This window comes from Ovis canadensis, chromosome 24 (genome assembly GCF_042477335.2).
Source record: "Ovis canadensis isolate MfBH-ARS-UI-01 breed Bighorn chromosome 24, ARS-UI_OviCan_v2, whole genome shotgun sequence".
NCBI classification, from domain to species: Eukaryota; Metazoa; Chordata; class Mammalia; order Artiodactyla; family Bovidae; genus Ovis; species Ovis canadensis.
The window spans coordinates 37115896-37135098 of record NC_091268.1 but is presented as its reverse complement, the minus strand read 5'-3'; the positions used below and the strand labels follow the sequence as shown (position 1 = coordinate 37135098).

The 19203-nt window shown below is 46.2% G+C and overlaps 1 protein-coding gene across 2 annotated transcripts in view; it reads right to left on the bottom strand.

Moving 5' to 3' along the window:
• The window catches only part of PRKCB (protein kinase C beta), a 373695-nt gene that overhangs the window by 7538 nt on the left and 346954 nt on the right, over positions 1–19203 (bottom strand). The gene's annotated exons all lie outside the window — the stretch shown is intronic.

The window sequence follows — 19203 nt, the reverse complement described above, 5'->3', positions numbered from 1 at the left end:
TGTACATGTGTTCACTCGTGCGTGAGCACATACACATGCACACACCAGTTCCCATCTAACGAGAAGAGTTGAGTCACTAGGCCTGATCTTCCTCCTTCTTCACCAGCAAACCCATTTGCATGAAATCTCTCAGTGTTTCAGTAGCTACAGGAGGCAACCACAACCTAAGAACATTGTGGGAGTGATGACAATCGTGATGTGCATGTATGCCCAGTTGCTCAGTCCTGTCTGATTCTTTGCAACCCCATGGACTGTTGCCCACCAGGCTCCTCTGTCCATGGGATTATCCTGGCAAGAATAATGGAGGCGGCTGCCATTTCCTTCTCCAGGGGATCTTCCCTACCCAGGAACTGAACCTGAGTCTCCTGCGGCTCCTGCATTGGCAGGCGGATTCTTTACCACTGAGCCACTTGGGAAGACACTAATAATTATAACAGCTAATGTTTATTATGCATTCTGTATGTTCCAGGCGTGCTAGAATGCTCTTTGTATTACTTTTGTTTCATTCTCCTAAAGACCCTATGAAGTGGGTATTATGGCCATCCCTATTGTATGGATGAGGAGACTGAGGCCAAGGAGGTGATGTAATTTGTTCAGGGTTCCACTGCTAACAAACAGCAGAGCTACTGTGTCAGCCAGGTTTGTCTGTCAGAGTCCAAGCTCCCAGTGCTATGTTGCAAAATGGTTGGTGGGCTGGCGACTGACCGCACAGAGTGGGGTAAGGGGGACATGGGTTAAAATCCTGGAATCACTGCCTGCTAGGTGTGCAACCCTGGCCAACTCCTTTTAAGCCTCAGTTTCCTCTTTTGTACACTAGGGACAACTCCAATTTTTCTCAAATGAGGTTCTGATGAGGAGAAAATGAGATCCCGTGTGTGACTGACACCATGCCTGGCACTGAGTAAGTGATCAACACAGCCAAGCTGTGAGCATCGTTGGTTCTCGTTTTCCACTACAATTCCCCCCAGACAGTATCCACTTCCTATGATGGCGTGTTTCCATGATGTTGAAGTTTTAAACACTGAGGAAACAGCCTTGCATTTTTAAGGGCTCTTGTCAAGACTTGGAGCAGCACATTAGTTATTCCAAACTAAATTGTTTCAGCTGTTTTGACAGCTTGGCCTCAGTACCGATAAGGGACCGCCAACCAAATGACCAAGACTCAGGTTTTTTCTGCTGGCCAGTGGGGCAAAACTTTCGTCGCACAAAACTTTTGCCGTCAAGGTCAACACAGTGTGATCAGGAATACCATCCAGATTCTTTCATTGCTTATTCATTTTCTTGTTCATGAAACACTTCTTGAGTACCTTCTATGTGCCAGGCCCTGTGTTAATAGTAAATCATAGAAAATCCATGCCTCACAGAGCTTACGTTTTACTGGAGAAGCAAGGCAATCAATAATACATAAAAATATAACTGTAAATGTATATTTTAATGCCAGATGAGGAATTCCCTGGCAGTTGGGTGGTTAGGACTTGGTGCTTTTCCTGCCGGTACCCCGACTCCCTCCCTGGTCGAGGGAACCGAGATCCTACAAGCTAGGCTGCATGGCCAAAACCCCCCCAAAACAACAAAAACAAAACAAATAATAATGCCAGATGGAAACAAGTGACATTAAGAAAAACAAGAGTCAGGGGTGAAGAGTGAAGACGAGGCCATTTTTGATAAATCGGTCAGCTTGGAGGTGACGGTCTGGCAAGCCTTCAGCCAGGAGGAACTGTACACTCACTGGCAGGAAGAACATTCTGGGCAGAAAGAACTGCAGGGGCAAAGGACCCAGGACGGGAGCTTGCTGGGCATGATCACTGAACAGCCACGAAGCCAGTGTGGCCAGCGCAGTGACCAAGGGGCAAGCAGGGGTCTAAGAGCTCAAGAGGGGACTAGGAGCCAGATCACTGGCCACGCTAGCCCTGGGAAGACAGAGGCTTTTCCGCTCAGCTTGATGAGAAGCGGCTGGAGAATTCTGAGCACCGAGGAGGCAGGCTCTGACAGCAGCGTCACTGGGACTGTGTCCAAACCAGACCGATGGGTGAACAAGGGGGAAAGGTAGAAGCAGACCAATGAGGAGGATGCTGCCATAATCCAGGCAAGAGAGGACGGTGGTCTGGAGGAAGGTCACAGTGGGGAAGATGGGAAGATGCATTTGACTGGGGAGGGGTCTACTTTGAATTGCGAGTTGATAAGATTTGCTGATGGACTGGCTGTGGGGTATGAGAAGACTTGTGGGCTGAGCCACTTGGTGAGTGGGTGACACTGGGGTAAAGCATGTTTGGTTAAAGAAACGGAGCCTTGGTTTCATTCATGGTAAGTTGGAGAGTGCAGTGGAGATGTCAAAGGTCAGACAGGAGTCCCTCGCTGGGACAGGAAAGGAGCAGGCACTGGACTGATGGTGGAGGCAGCGGGGAGGGTAGAAGATGGTTGCGATCATCCAGAGGAGAGAGATGGTGGACAGGGTTGTGGAAAAAGAGGGAGCAGAAGGGATGGAGCTGGAAAAAACAAAGAGATGTCAGCAGCAGGGACTGGAGGAGTGGGATGGTGTATTACAAGGCAGCCCTGTGGGTGCTTCTGGGTGCTGGGACCCCAACCAGCTAGCACAGGAAGCTGAGACACAGAGAGTCTTCAGGGGCCATTTTCCTTAAAAAAAAAAAAAAAAACAACAACAAAACCACAAAAACCCATCCCTTTCCCATCCACACCAGAAGGCTGTTGCTTTCCTGGGGCCTCCCCAGAAGCTATGATGGGAGATGGAGAAACAGCTTCTGGCAGCTCTGTGGCCTCCTCTCCCATCACTCCCCCAACTGCCTGGAGAACAATGAAATCTTTAAGTGAGATAGCAGAAAGGAGATGCAGGAACAGGGGTTAACCAAGGGGGCACAATACAGCGGGAGCGTGATTTCCCTGCTAATAAGCAGCTTACGAGCCTGGCAGATCACAGCCTCCCTAAGTGTTTCCGTGTTTTTCAAATGGAGCTGTCACTGCCCATTAGCTTCAGGAGCGCTCCCTAAATGGAGACGTCAGCCCTTGGGAGGCACAGCCCGATCAGCTCTGCGCCTGCTGTGTCCTTGGAGAATGGGCAGCTCCGCGGCTGGGATCTAATTACAAACGCAGCGTGGACCACACCTGCTTCTCCGGCTGGGAACGCTTCAGCCTCACTCAGAAAAACACCCAACCCCCTTGTCATCACTGGGGCTCCTGGAACGGAACAGGGGCCAAAGCCAACTAGGTTATTTAAAGTCATACGGAACCTCTTCCACAGTTGGAGAGGGGAGTGAGGATCGTGATGTGTTCGCTTGAGCTCCCAAATTTAAGAGCCAAGACCACCTGAAAATCTTATCTGTGAACTGTTACACGTGAGCTCTTTTTTCCCCTCTTTTTCTTCCCGTCCTTCTAATTTCTGTTTCGTTGTGTTAATAACAGCTCCAAGTCTAGCTGTCAAATGTGGAGTTGGCTCAGTCACAGCAACCACAGAGATCTTCCAAAGACGCCAACCTGGATATGTCACTTTCCTGCTCTTGTCTGCGGTGGCTCCCCATGGCCCAAAGCCAGACTCCTCAGTATGGCTTACAGGTTGTATAGGACTCGGTGCTGGTCACCTGGCCAACAGCCCCTTCACTGCCCACATTCCCCGAGTCCCGCTCCCACCCCCAATACACCCTCCAGCTGTGTTGAAATCCTCCCAGTTCCTGGAACGCTCATGCATGCTCACCTCCAAGCCTGAGCACAAGCTGTCTTCTCCACCAGGAAGCCTTGCCTCCCACCCTGTTCCCCGTCATTGCCTTCACGTCCTCTGTCTGCAGTCACTTCCTCCAGGAGCTTTTCCTGGAGCCCTCCTCTACACACCTGGGTTTAGCCCGTCGAAATACAGGAAGAGACTCCCTGGTGGTGAAGGGGTTAAGACTCCACGTTGCCATCCCTGGTCAGGGAACTAAGGTCCCACATTCCGAGGTTCAAGAGACACAGTATTCATCAAAGAGTTGTTAGAGGGGAAAAAAAATTTTTTTTTGAAATCAACTCTTGACCAATAGGGAAAAGAGTTGAATAAATAATGATATAACCATTTTTATGTATTACCATGCAAAACACTTTTAAAAATTAAAATAAGATGTAGAAGAATCTCAAATAACAGTTATATATAATTAATAACAGTATGTACAATATGTTCCCATTTTATAAATTATAGACATAAATGCGTGTATACTATTGATGCATGTGTATTATATATGTGCTTGTAGAGATTGGGAGAGTCACAGACTGTTTGATGTTTCTATTTTTATGCTTATTGTGTTTTTGAAAATTTAAATAAGTCAAGTAGTATTAATAATAAGCATCTTTTTAAAGATTTTTTTTAAATGTGGACCATTTTTAAAAAGTCTTTGTTGAATTTGTTACAATACTGCTTCTGCTTCATATTTTGATTTTTTGGCCATGAGGCATGTGGGATCTTACCTCCCAGACCAGGGATCAAACCACACCCCCTCTGTTGGAAGGCGAAGTCTTAACCACTGGACTGCCAGGGAAGTCCCTACAAAGCCTATTTTAAATGAGGGAGCTATTTCAGTGGAGAAAAGGGGGAAAATAGGAATAAAGGGAATGGAAATATTTAACCCAATTGTTAAAATCTGCCTAGTGCTGTTTAATGAGCTTCATGTTAGTTAAAAACCCTAAGATTTCCCTAATAGCTGTCCCAGTGTGTACTTTGGTGCTAAGGGAATGATGATGAAGGCTAATATTTAGCTTATCTAAATGGGCATCTTCCATCTACTGATTTGCTGGGTACCAGAAATAAGATGGCATATAAGACGTCCCTGTCCTTGTCACCATGGAGCTTACAGTCCAGCAGAGGAGACAGATGCACAGATGGATAGCATGGAGCCATGTGACACGTGCTGCCACTGAGTACAGAGGTGAGGGACCTGAGGAGACTAGCTCCGGGAGAAAGAAGAAAGTCCAGGGAGACTTCCTGGAGGAAGCAACATCTAAGCTGAGTGGGATCAAAAAAAAAAGATATTGTTTCTTTGGAGGAAGGAAGGAAAGAGCCCAGGGAAGAAACAGAAGTGAAAAGAGATCAGCGACAGAAGACAAGAGAGTGAGGGTCTGCCCCATACTCCTTGCTGCTTGACCGGGCTTGACAACGTGAGGCCAATGGCACAGGGGAGCTTCCTGCCCAGCCTCCATCAAGACATCAGGGCATCTTCTGGAACTGAGCCTAGGGCATGATGAAAAGATAACCAAGCATATAGTCTGAGTAAAAGACAAAGAAATCTCTCTTTTTTTTAATGTGCAAATTCAATGAAATTCGGGATCCTTTTTATGCTGTGTGGGTCTCCGCAGCAGAACACAGGAGGGTCCCACCCAGTGAGCAGCAGCCAGCCACGGTCAGAGCCACACACACATTTGATCATTTTTAAAAGTTGTCTGTAGACCAAGGTTTTTCTCCCGAGCAGAGTCAGACAATATTCCAAACTGTCTGGCCTTTGGCAAAGAAGGAAAGATTAAAGCCTCCTTTTCTGATAATGAAGGTCCCTTACTATCGGGAATATTTGATCTCTGTGTCTAGTTAGGAAGAAGTTGGCAAGAGAGAGGTCTTTTGTGCTGGATAGCAAGTTTCATTTTTTAACAAATTTTCATTTAAAAAACATGCAATGTTTGTTTTCCTCAGTCTCAATTTAAATGCTACCTCCTCAGAAAAGCGATTCCAGATCACCTCCAAGTCAAGGAGCTCCCTCTTTTCTCCTCTTCCTGTTCTTCTCTCTCAGAACAACCTGTTCACTTCTTCCATAGGAAATAAAATATGTGAATATCCAGATCTACATGTTTATTTCTTTGTATATCTGTCATTGTCTATAGTCCCATCTAGATTGTATGAGCTACTGTATGAGTTTACAATCTTGATGGGAATATAGATGATGACATGGCAACCCACTCCAAAATTCTTGCCTGGAGAATCCCATGGACAGGGGAGGCAGGTGGGCGACAGTCCATAGGGTTGCAAAGAGTTGGACATGATGGAAGCTACTTAGCATGCACACACACACACAGACACACAGACACACAGACACACACACACACACGCACACACACACGCACACACACGCACACACACACACACACACACGAGAGCTGAAGCCACATCTGATTGGCCCACACCTGAATTTCGAGATCTCAATATAGAGCTGGCACTGAGTGCTGTTCAACGGATAAATGGTAGTATATACGAAGAGCTTATTTTTAGCCAGATACTGTATAAGTGATTTACAAGCATGATCTCATTTAATCCAACAGGTCTATGAAGTCTGCTCTACAACAAGGAACAGATTTAGAGCTTAAGTAACTGACTAGGATTTGCGCTCAGATCTGACAACTGATCCATTTATGCAGAAACAAACAACTTGTTCACAAGTGCCAAGAGAAAGAACCAACAAAGTCCTTTATAGTTCTACTACCCCAATACCTTCATTATCTTAACATTTTGGTCTACGTCCTGGATGGCTGGGTGAATTGATCGATGAATGCTTTTTACTCTCTAAAAAATGTAGAATCATCACTTTATTCTTTAAGCTGCTTTTTAAAACTAGATGAAATATACTCTAAATGCTTCCCCATGTCAACAAAGTAACATATTGTTCTTATCCATTCTTTAAAATTCATCCTAAACCTAAGCTGTTGCTGGCTTCAAATAAATTAGCCCTTAAACAGTAATTGTCCCTTTTATTTGCCTGTTTTTATAACCTTGATTCTCATACATCCGTAAGATAGGCAGGAAAGATTATCTTCATTTAACAGAAAATTTGAAAAGTTAACAACTTGGCCAGGGTCATACAAGGTAAACGAGGAGAGCTAAGATTCAGAGTCTGGTCTGCTTGATTCCAGAGACCACAGAGTGTCTGTGACATCTCACTGCCTTGCAAATTGCACCTGATCATGTGACATGGACTTAAAAGTTAAGTTGAAAAAGAAAAAGTTAAGTTGACCTGGGTAATAATCTTAGCACCATCAACCTGCAGATAATCTGTAAGCAAGTTATCTAAATTCCCTTGGCCAGATTTCCTGTTTTGTCAAATGGATCTATCTTGCATGGTGCAGTGAGAATGATTTGACAAATGCACATAAAAAAATCTGACATGGTAGCTGGTAGCTGCATTGAGTTGTGACTCAGCCAGTCCCATCCAGTGAGCTAGTCTGATGGGGGTGGCTGTACCCTGGCAACAGAGGGGTCCTACGGGCCCTGCCATACCCCAACCTACCCTAGTGAAGTGGGAGATAGATGGGCCCCTGAGCTGGATAGCTGGAGTTTGTCCAGCAGAGTAAATTGGAGATCTGTTTTCCCTAGATACTCGGAGGACAAAGTGGCAGGAGCTGAGCTCTGCTGGAGCAAAGAGATAAAACAACCAAAAGGAGGGGGTGCCATCCCATAACAGGTGCTGTCAAACCACCCACAGGCCTCTGCACTGGAATCCACTTTGGCCAAAACCTGTGCAAGCATACTGGGGAGGGCACTAGGCCAAGTTAGGTGTGGAAAAGAAATAAGATAGCCAGCCAAAGTAAGCAAAGACCCGGAAGAACTGCCCTATATAAATAATTTAACTGCCTCTTTACTAGGGCTCCTCTCCATTAGGGAAAACGCCCACACCCTCCTGGGTGTGTCTCTCTGCCTTGCTTCTTCTGTCTTAAATAAACAAACTGTTTCACTGTGTGCTCTCCCCCACAAGCTATGCTGTGTCTCTGATAATAAACTTTGTACCTGTTTTTACAGTTTTTGCCTGTTTGAGAAATTCATTTTTCAATGGGGACAAGGGCCAGGGGAATTTTGCTCCAAGCCTCTAACCCCTGGTGGACTAGCAGCTAGGATTCCTGGTTTCCATCCAAGCCACCCAGGTTCAATTCCTGGGCAGGGAACTAAGATCTCTCTTCAAGACCGCTCACTGCTGTCTCTGTGAGATCACCAGAATATTACTGTTAACAGTTACAGGCACTTAAAATACAAAAATCTGTCCCATCAAGGTTGGCAGAGTATGTGGGAAGCCACCAGGTGACGTTAGGCCCTGAGCTCCTGGTGAGAGACAGTGAAGAAAACGTGGACCCAGGCACAAAAGGGATACCTCCTGTCTCCCATCCAAGCCTCACTCCCTTGGAAAGACATTTCAAGCAGATTCACAAGCCACCTCTGAGTTGCTGTTTTTCATACCCTAATTGGAGGGCATTTTGTGATTGTTTTTAAGAAACTGTACTTGTAAATAACCAAGAAATACACTTTGGATCTTTCCCTCTCTGGGTCATGGGCATGTCTTGGTTCTCCAAGTTCTACTGTCATCAGAAGTCTTCATGGGACTCTGCTCAATGTGATGCGGCAGCCTGGAGGGGAGTTTGGGGGAGAATGGATACATGTATATGCATGGCTGAATCCCTTTGTTGTCCACCTGAAACCACCACAACATTGTTTATCAGCTATACACCCAATACAAAATCCTTTTGGTGATTAAAAAAAAAAAACTTAAAAAAAAAAAAAAGAACTCTCCACGGAGTCAATTTTTCAAGCAAGAATGGTTGTGGAAGAAGGAGGAAAGTCAGCCAGCTCAGTGCCATGAAAAAAAAAAAAAAAAAAACTCCAAGATGGAAGGGAACAAAGCGAGGGATGGGAATTGAAGACGAGCACTGATACCCTCATGTGTGACGTGGAGGACCTCTCCAGAAGCTCACCCAGGACTCCAATCACAGTGGGTGGCTCTGGGAAGAAGAACGAAGGAGCCTAGTTAGGGGTCTACAGGGAGGCACTTCATTTCCCTGCATAGCTTTTGATGCTGCTGGAAGTTTTAAACTCTTTTCAGATTTTTTTTCTTAAGGAAGGAAGATCAAAGTACCCAGTTTGACGAGGTCAAGAAAGAAAAGACAAGTCTATGAGAGGAGGCAATTTTGAGGTCACTGATGACTCAATGAGAGGGATTTCAATAGAATGGTGGGGGCAGAAGCCAGATTGCACTGAACCATGGAAAGAATGGAAGGTAAAAAAAAATGGAGGGAGCAAGAACTCCATCCAGTTTGTATGAAAAGATAGAGCAGTGGTAGAATGGAGAGATCCCAGTCTCGAGGGAAGAGATTTTTAAGATGAGAGACTCTGCATGTTTCTGTATTGAACAAAATGAATCTGAAAAGAGCCAGAGTGGGCATCTGCTTGGTTTGCAGGCACAGCGAGCAGCCTTATTTTTCTGGGAGAATCCACTCCTTCCCCTCTGCAAGATGTCCACTTTAGACAGGGGCAGACCCAGTCCCTTGACAGGTGCCCTGGACCTGGCTAATCAGAACATTCCATCCCCCAGGCACAGTGATTGCTTTAGCGATGGACATATGACCAAACATCTTCCAACAAGACTGAGTTCCAGGCTGCAGGAAATTTTAGAAAAAGGAAGCTCTCTTTCAGCAGGAATTGCAAAAATAATGGGGTGTAGGTCTGGAGCAGCTATGGGCCCAAGAAAAACTTTGGAGAAGAAAGAAGTCAACAGAGAGGAAAGCAATCTTAAGAGACACAGAGAAATGGATTGTTTTTGACACGGTCTGGACTCTGGATCCAATCACAACTAAATACTGTTAAGTCAGCTTGAATTGGGTTCCTATTTGCAACCCTAGGAGTTCTGATTAATATATGGAGAAGCTGTGGACACAGACTGGCCAGAGCAGACATGCAAAGGACACGGGAGAACGGGGGTTCAGAGCAGAACGGGAACGTCTTCATGAAGGGAACCTGTTTGTTGACATAAAGAGGCAGGTAGGTCTAAGAGGTCAAGATGACTGTGCCAGAGCAGGAAAGCCACCCACCCAGGGGCACCCACGAGCCTCCATCTCCCCCCAGCTTACGAGATGGGGCTATCTGCCGAGACCAAGATGACCGGAACTTTAGTTGGGGGACCTTCAGGAAAGAGGTTTGGGGACTTGCCCAGGGGACTCAGAGAGGGACTGATGGGGAAGGCTTAAGAGCCTGGCTGAGATCAGAGCACCTATAACTGTGGAGGCTCAGAGGGGTCCAGTTACTTGCCCACCTTCACTCAGCTGCTGAATTGCAAGACTGATGTTGTTGTTGTTGTTGTTTTTTACTGTGCCGCCTCATTTGTGGGATCTTAATTCCCTAACCAGGGATGGAACCCAGGTCACAGCAGTGAAAGCGCTGAGTCCTAACCACTGGACTGCCAGGAGATTCCCAAGGCTGGTGTTTGAATCCTGGCTCTGCTGACTCTGTCCATATTCTTTCTGCTTGACCCAGTCTCCTTGGATCCATGGGCTCATCTCCTCGAGTTCTCCCAACCTTTGGTCAACAGCTTTCTGGGGTGCTGTGATAAGCATGACAACCTGGGCAGGGTTGACAGCAGAACTGAGGAGCTAGGCTTTATGGACATTCACCCAACAGAGCCCATTCCCCAGGAATGTATTTAAACTCAGGACTTGACCAAGAGCAGTTCAAATCCCACATCTGAGTAGCCGGGTTGGGAGATGAAAGAAGAAACATCACGGAAGCAAGAATATGGGCTTCGGAGGTAGACTGATAGGATTTCAAATTAAATTGGCTTGTTGACCATGGGCAAGTTACTTAACCTCTCTGAGCCTGCTTCCTTACCAGTACAGGGTGGGTAATAATAGCATCTATTTCAGGGGTTGTTGTGAAGGTGAAATGAGATGACTAAATTAGATAATGTGCTCCACTTTCTACTAAAATTGAATAATTTCATAGACTATGGCTGACCCATTTTATTGTCACTGTCATAGATAGTTGTTATTATTAAGGTCCTGCATTCATTCAATGGGAGGCTAGTTATCTTGTGCTGGTTCTGTCATATTCCCCACGTAAGTCCCTTGGGCAAAACTTGGCCTTCGCTTCCTCGTCCCCAGCATGGAGGGGTTGAATTCCACTTCTAAAGTATTTTCAGTTTTTGACTGCTGTTATATTTCAGTGGTCATGGCCAGATATATCCTAACAGCTTCATGCTCTCTCCCAGCATGTGGCCTTTCCACCTACCATTTCAATCAAACCATTGCCTCCTCTGCCAGGGGACAGCTCAAAGTCATGCACCTGGCAAATGATTTAGAAACTTCATTTGGCCCAGGGACCTGTCAACTTGAACCATCTTTCAAAGGGAGTCCGGCTGAATCCGCAGCTTAAGTAGGTTCTCCATGGACGGGTGGAAAGGGAGATAAAGAGATACACAGACTCTAGGCTGTGTGTCCTAAACAGCTCTTGGCTATTTGTTAGTCGGTGTAGGAAGGTCGTCTAATATTTTGATTAAGATCTCTGCAAACTCCACACTCTGAATAACCAAAAGAACAAACAGAACTGGGTGGGGGAAACGTCTACTTCTTAATGAGCCTGTCCTGAGTGCCTCATTTCAGATGCTGCCGTGCCCCGCATCCAGGGGTTATTCAGTGTCTGCTGTCTTTGTCAGCCTCAAAATCAGCGCCTTAAGGAACAAGTGAGATTTGCATCTTTTAAAAATTCTGCCAGAAAATTGTAAAAGGTGTGAATATGCTACTTGTTTGTTGCAATATTTTAAAATAAATTTTAATTCATTTGAACTGTAAGAATACTTAGTCTTTTTCTATTATGTAATGGACACCATTAGATGCTGTTATCATGGTTCTCTCCCATCAGTGTGATCACAGACCTTATTAAAAGGGGCTGCAAGTGCTTCTAATAATCTTTCCAAGATACTGGGCAGGTGGAATCCATGGTTCCACACCTCCTAGTTGCTGGACTTTGAGCAGATGTCCTAACCTTTCCAAGTTTCATGCCCTCATATCTGCAATACGGTGACAATGACACCTACCTCATAGGGTTGTGAGAATTAAATGAGGTAATGCCTGGAAGGCCCTTAACACAATTTCCTGGCTGTGCCGGAAGAGCTCGATGTTTTTTTCCCAGTGTATTTGAATAGTACAGGTTTTATGAAAAAGTATTTTAAATCCTAATATTCAAAAAGGTATTATTCTCTTTAGCATTTGGTACCTTGGGGAAGCTAAGTTCTATTCTTAAATAAATCATATTAAGTCAAAGTTAGCTCCCTTTCTTAAGCCTTGAATTTGGAGTTTTAATAGCAAACATACAAAGGTTATGCTTTATGGCTTCAATTCAGAAATGTCAGCACATCAAACACACGTTCAGATACACACACAGAGACACTTACTCACACGGTATAAAGGGCAATTGGCTTTGGAGGAGAATGTCACATGAACAGAATTGCAGCTCATTAAAGCAGTGCTTGACACTTTTGACCTCAGCTACATAAACAGTGTTTTCAGATGACAGAATTACTAAGAAACCAAGTCCTGTGAGCATGACTGAGTCTCTGAAGCAGTTCGGCATTTAGATGCCCAGAAGATGCGAGTAACAGTATGTGATCCAGTAAGTAACCTATGTGGTATTTTGGAAACAATATTAAATGAAAGGCTCAATAAAATACAATGGGGGATAAGGGGCTCTGTTGGGTTTTTCTGTTTGCTTTTTAGTTTGCAAGATTCCAAGACTTTCCAGTTATGCAGATGCCTCAAAATTCTACAGGGCTTTACAAAAAGTGATGAGACTGGAGAAGAGGTAACCAGAGCAGAAATGATTGGCATCAGCCTGTTGTATGTGGGGGGTTGGAGTCTGAGAGCCTGACACCGAGGCTGGGAGGGAAGGAAGGAAGGAGGGGTGAGCAGGCTGATCACATCTAGATAGTAACCAATGGCCAGCTGGGATGAAAGGATGTAGGAAAAGGGTTCTTCTTAATGTCTATGTCCCGCCCAGCTGTACTCAACTCCTGCCCAGAGTGAACCGATGATCAGATATATCAGAACAAGAATAGAGCCACATTTACTAGTGGGCAGATGGTTGTACACACCCTAGCGATGAAGGCTCTCTGGACTGTAACAAAACAGGACATCCTTGTTGCCCTGTTATTAATACTTTACTCTCCTTCAATTTGCTGCATTGCCTGTTGGGTAAGTTGATCCAAGGGCTGCCTCCATGGGGCAGCTGGAGCCTCGAGCCCAAGGTCAGGGTCCCTCCCTTGTTTTCACAGTGAGCCCTGCATGAGGTGTCACGGACACCAGTGGACTTCACTCACTGGGGCATTTTGATTTAAAGACTTGATGCTAGCCTGGGTTTCTCTGGTAGCTCAAACGGTAAAGGATCTGCCTACAATGCAGGAGACCTGGGTTTCATTTCTGGGTTGGGAAGATCCCCTGGAGAAGGAAATGGCAACCCACTCCAGTGTTCTTGCCAGGAGAATCCCATGGACAGAGAAGCCTGGCTGTCTACAGGCCGTGGGATCGCAAAGAGTCGGACAAGAATGATCAAGTAACACGTACATGCTAGCCTATCTTGCTAACATCTGTGAGACTATAGCACCTCATACTACAAATTCTCCAATAAAACATGCTCACCACCAGAGTGATCTCAATGCACCCTCCACTACAGCACAGCCAAACTCTGGGCTGATCACCCAGTGGGAACTTCTGGTTACAGACCTTGGCACACGGAGCGTTCCATGTCATGACGTCACTCACACGGACCAGAAGAAGTCTAATCCACTGGATAACCGTGCCCTGCTCTATGCCCTCGAGCTGGCACTCTAGACTCCAGAAGCTTCCATGACTATCCATTTCATCAGTTCACCCTACTTCTCACCAGGCCCAGCACTCAGCCATCACTTTATACCTGAGGGCAATTATGCAGGTAGTCCGGAGTCTTCTTCAGCCATTCCTTCATGCCCCTGGGGTAATTACTGAGCACCCATCGGGTGCGAGGAACTGGAGACGGACTGAGGAAGCCAAGATGAACTCAACTTGGAGGCTAGAACGTCATCCTGTCCATGTGTTGAGCACCTCTCACCTGGATCAGCAACCTACCCCTGTCCCCACAACAGTCAGATCAAGCTATTTCTCTGCCCATCTTAGTCGGAGTAAAAGTCAAAGATTCTACAACGGCCTGTACCACCTGCCCCTCCCATGGCCTCTCTGATCTCATCTCCGTTTACTCTCTCCCTCGCCTGCTCCGCTCAGCCACCTGGACTCTCTGCTGCTTCCTCAATGTGCCAGGCAAGCTCCTGCCTCAGGGCCTTTACACCTGCCTCAGGGCCTTTGCACCTGTTAATACTACCAAACCACTTTCACCCCCAGATATACACATGGCTTCCTCCCTCCCTCACTTTCTTCCCATCTTTTCTGAAATGTCACTTTCTCAGTGAGACTTTCCAATGACCCCATTTAAAACTGACCTCTCAGGGACTTCCCTGGTGGTCCAGTGGTTAGGAATCCACCTTGCAATGCAGGGGATGAGGGTTTGATCCCAGGTCAGGGAACTAAGATCCCATACATCTCGAGCAACTGAGGAGCCCACATGCTACAACTACTGAGCCCTAGTCCCACAACTAAGACACAATGCAGCCAAATAAATAAATAGAGAAACTAAGACTGACCTCTCTGTGACCCAGCTCTCCAAGTCCCCACCCCTCCAAAACGCTGATCAACTTCTAACAAACATGCCCACTGATTTCTATGTTTATTATTTGCCTACTCCCTCTAGAAGATTAAGTTCCACAAGGGCAGAGATTTTTATTATTTTTACTGTTGTGTCTCTATGACCCAGAAGAGCACCTAACCTCAATAAACAGGTGATGAATGCGTGACCCATAACACCCCCACTAGAGGACAGAACCAGATCACACGGCTTCTCAACCCACTGCCCCACGACACACCCAGTCACATACTCTGCCCTTCACCCACAAACCAGCAGCTTCCACTCACCACACACTGACCCAGAAGACCCTGATGGGCATCCCAAGTCACATAAAAAGAACATTCTGTACTAAAGCTTATACACCCCTTCAGCACAGCCTTCACCATGCTACATGGCACACCAATTACAACAGGATCTACCAGTCAACTCACTGGCTGGTTGTACCCCACACAACCCTGTCCTAGCCCCTGCTATGCCGAGGTCCAGTGGCAGTATCTCATCCGTGAGCATCACAGAACTGCAGCATCTCAGGCCCTGTTGTAGACTGGCTGAATCAGAACCCACATTTTAATCATATGTCCAAGAGACTCTGTGCACACATTAACGTTTAACAAGCTCTGCTAGGCTACATCATGGCGCCTGTACCATTGGCTGGGCAATGACAGGCTGTGGGAGTCACAGCCCTCCCCTTCCAAAGTGTAACAATTCATGCATTGCATCATCAGTTCTTTCATCACACAACCAAATGATGCTATGACAGATACAATTCAGTACCCAAATTATAGCCCTTCATAAATAGGGTAACTTACACAACAACCAATTTATTTGAGCTTCACTGCTGGGCATGAGAAAAACCCCCTCTGTGCTCTAATAAATATCCCTAAAGAATCCAGTATGTTCCTCAGCACAGTGCACTGCAACATCTTATTTGACAGCCTTTCATTGAATCATTCATTTATTCAGTAAAGAAATTATTAAGCACCCGTTATGTGCTCAACCTTATGCTAAGCACTGGGATCTAACACTGAAAAAGACAGTCTTTTGGTCTCGCCAGAAAGACAGACCTTACACTGAACAGTTACGACAAAGTGTGATGAGTTTGTTGATAGGACTTTAGCAGATGATCCCTACTAGGCAATTGACAAGAGCTTCCCTGAGTGGGTGACAGTTTACTGATTTGATGAGGAGGAAAGAGTAAGGTACCAGGAGGGTTAGGGAGGGAGGGAGCATGGGACGGCTCTGGGGTTCCCAGGTGGCTGGCTCTGCATGGGCAGAGCCAGGAAGGGAAGGAAGGCACTTTGAGTTTGAGGAGCTGAACGACACTCAGCAATGCCAGTTCTTGAAGTTAGGAGCCTGGGGAGGCAGTAGAGGCTGGTTCAAGGAAGACCCTAAAAGCCATATATGCTGAGGAACAATAGACACTATCCCAGGGGCGGGCAGAGAGCCATTGATGGAGTGGGGTCGGGAGGGAGGGGGTTGGAGAGGCGAGGTTTAAGCAAGAGAATGACACAATCGGAGGGACATTAAAAAAATTACTCTTGCACCCTGAAACAACAAATGAAGCCAGTGTATTTCAGTAGTTTCCAATGATACTATGCGAACAGCTCCTGCCACAATAAAAGATGCACTGAGAACGACTTTAAAAATCCATGTAAAATTATTTTAATGAACCTTCAATAATAGCACCCTTCACTGGTGTTTGACTATAATCCTCTGTTATTGCCCCGTGGTTTTTCTTTCTCTTGCTGTACTCTATTTAATAGCATGCATGAGTCAGGAACACTGACAGATACATGCACGCCTTTCAATATCCTGAGAAGCACATGGAACTCTGCATACACTCACCAGGGCCTTTCAGAAAGGGTGGGGAAAGGGAAAATGTGAAATCCTCAGGTGGGGGCTGGGGGCTTTAGGGCTGGCAACTGCTTTGTGAAAGGCACATACTCAAGTTGAATCGAATGAGTGTGTGATGTATATACATTGTGCTGTGTTGTGCTTAGTTGCTCAGACATGTCCGACTCTTTGTGACCCCATGGACTGTAGCCCACCAGGCTCCTCTGTCCATGGGGGTTCTCCAGGCAAGAATACTAGAGTGGGTTGTCATGCCCTCCTCCAGGGGATCTTCCTAACCCAGGGATCGAACCCAGGTCTCCTGAATTGCAGGTCAATTCTTTACTGTCTGAGCCACCAGGAAAGCCCAAGAATACCGGAGTGGGTAGCCCATCCTTTCTCCAGGGGATCTTCCCGACCCAGGAATCGAACCAGGGTCTCCCATATTGCAGGCAGATTCTTCACCAACTAAGCCACAAGAGAAGCTCAAGAACACTGGAGTGGGTAGCCTATCCTTTCTCCAGGGGATCTTCCTGACTCAGGAATCGAACTGGGGTCTCCTGTATTTCTGGCGGATTCTTTACCAGCTGAGCTACCAGGGAAGTCCAGTATATACATTATTATGTTTATTTTGAATTTACCCTGCTGCTGCTGCTGCTGCTAAGTCACCTCAGTCGTGTCCAACTCTGTGCAACCCCATAGATGGCAGCCCACCAGGCTCCCCCATCCCTGAAATTCTCTAGGCAAGAACACTGGAGTGGGCTGCCATTTCCTTCTCCAATGCATGAAAGTGAAAAGTGAAAGTGAAGTCGCTCAGTCGTGTCCGACTCTTCACGACCTCATGGACTGCAGCTTCAGTGTCTTGTCTCCTTAGAGGTGATGGTAGTACATCTTGAAGTCTATAGCCCAGTCCAGTCACTGTACTTTGAAGGTCATTGTTAAACCACAGAAACATTTCAAGACATCAGCTGGTTGGAAACCCTATCCAGTACAGGACAGTTGAAGGATCCTACGGATCATCACTAGCTGTTGTAACCATTTTGTGTTATCAATGATAAGAACAGGTCATTTTCCCTGAGCACCCACTGTGGGCCAGGGTAAATATTCAAAGTATTTAACCAGCCGAAGTGGACTCTGGTTTAAGTAACCAGCGCTTATGGGACCCAGCTAAACATCAACCAGACTCTGCAAGATCGCTACCCTAGAGGTTATAAACTGACAGCCACGTATGGTTCATGGGTGTTTTATTTGACTTGAGTTGTGTTTAATTTTTAAAATGTTGTTGCTGATATGTTTTTTTAAAATAGTGAGATTTCACACAAAAGTCCTGAGGAGGACGCAGAGGTGCAGAGCCTGCATCTCCCATAGGACTGACCTGGCTGGCCCCATGCCTGCCTCATAGAAGGTCCCCAGGGAAAGACCACTCTTACTTTCATGAATAAGATAAAAAGAAAATAATAATCCGTGATGATCCACAGGACCCTCCAATTGGTCAGCTGGAGATGAACACCCACCTGTTGAGCTTTGAGAACCACCAGCTCCCCCATCTGCCCCTTTTTAAACCACTCCCTCCTCCCTCACTGACATTACTTGCTTGGCCTCTGTAGCCATCTGAGTCTGTGACCTGTTCCTGGAAGGCACCCCTCCTCATTCAGACTGTGTAAAAACCATCATCTTCCCCTTAAAGAGATTTCTCTCCCTGCCACATTTCTTTGGCCTCTGTCTAGCTTCCCTGCAAGAGCTTTTGACCATGAACTCCACAGCAGTGAGTCCTAGACTGGAGCATTTATCAGATTCCTCTTGAGAGCCCCATGGCACAGTTTCTAACTCAGGAGGTCTGGGGTGGGAGCCTGAGAATTTCATTCCTCAAGTTTCCAGGTGATACTGCTGGTCTGGGTTCCACTCTTTGAAAACCACTGCTCTCCAAGCAAGGAAAGAACCTCAAATGTCAGTGGTTCAATTCTGGTGGGGATGGGGGCATATACATCTCTCCTCTAGCCAAGTGGAGGGGGGCTGATCTGCATATTGAGACCTCATGAATAGCCCTGCAAAACCCAAACAGGGTGTGCGTGCCCCCTCGAGTTCCCAGTTTCCTGACTGGAGAACCCACTCTTGTCTTCCAGATTGCTTATTGATCTTTTCTTATATATATATAATAAAAATGATGATACTGCCTATGACATGCAGGTGTACACACGAACCCCAAGTGCACACATGGGCATTATCTCAGGGACTAGCATCAGCAGGACCCTACACTGCTCTGCCCCTTCAAAGACCCTGCACCCGAGACATTGACCAACAGGTGACATGTCGCTAACAAAAATCATCAACTCTCCCAGAGTGCCTACTGTGTACCAGTCAGGTACTGAGTGCTTTATGCACCATGACCCTCCCCCGATAGAGAAACTGTTGCCATTCCTGTATTACAGACGATGCAACAGAGAGCAGAGAGGGGAAACGACTCGTCCAAGTTCTCCAGATGTAAAGCAATCAAGAGATGGTTTATTGGACCCACTGTATTCATGAGGGTCAGACACGATTAGGAATACTGTGCTCAACTCTGTGTCTACATTTCAAGATGGATGTTGCTAACCTGGAGGACAACAGGTGATGTCATATGGGACATGCTTACAGGTGGACAAGGGGCATGTAGAGCCCAGAAATTGCAGGTTTCTGGAGTATCAGAGAAAGAGGCTCTGGTTGACAGAACAGGACTCAGTGATAGAGGTTCTGAGGAGGCTGATTTGGTATCACTATACATACTGGCAACAATCAGAAGGATCACAATGTGGAACTCGCTGCCTCTAAAGGACCCCAAGACTGAACACCAGGAGTTGTCCAGAGAGAAACAGGACTCATCAGGGATTCTGTGAATCTAATCATTTGGGGTGTGC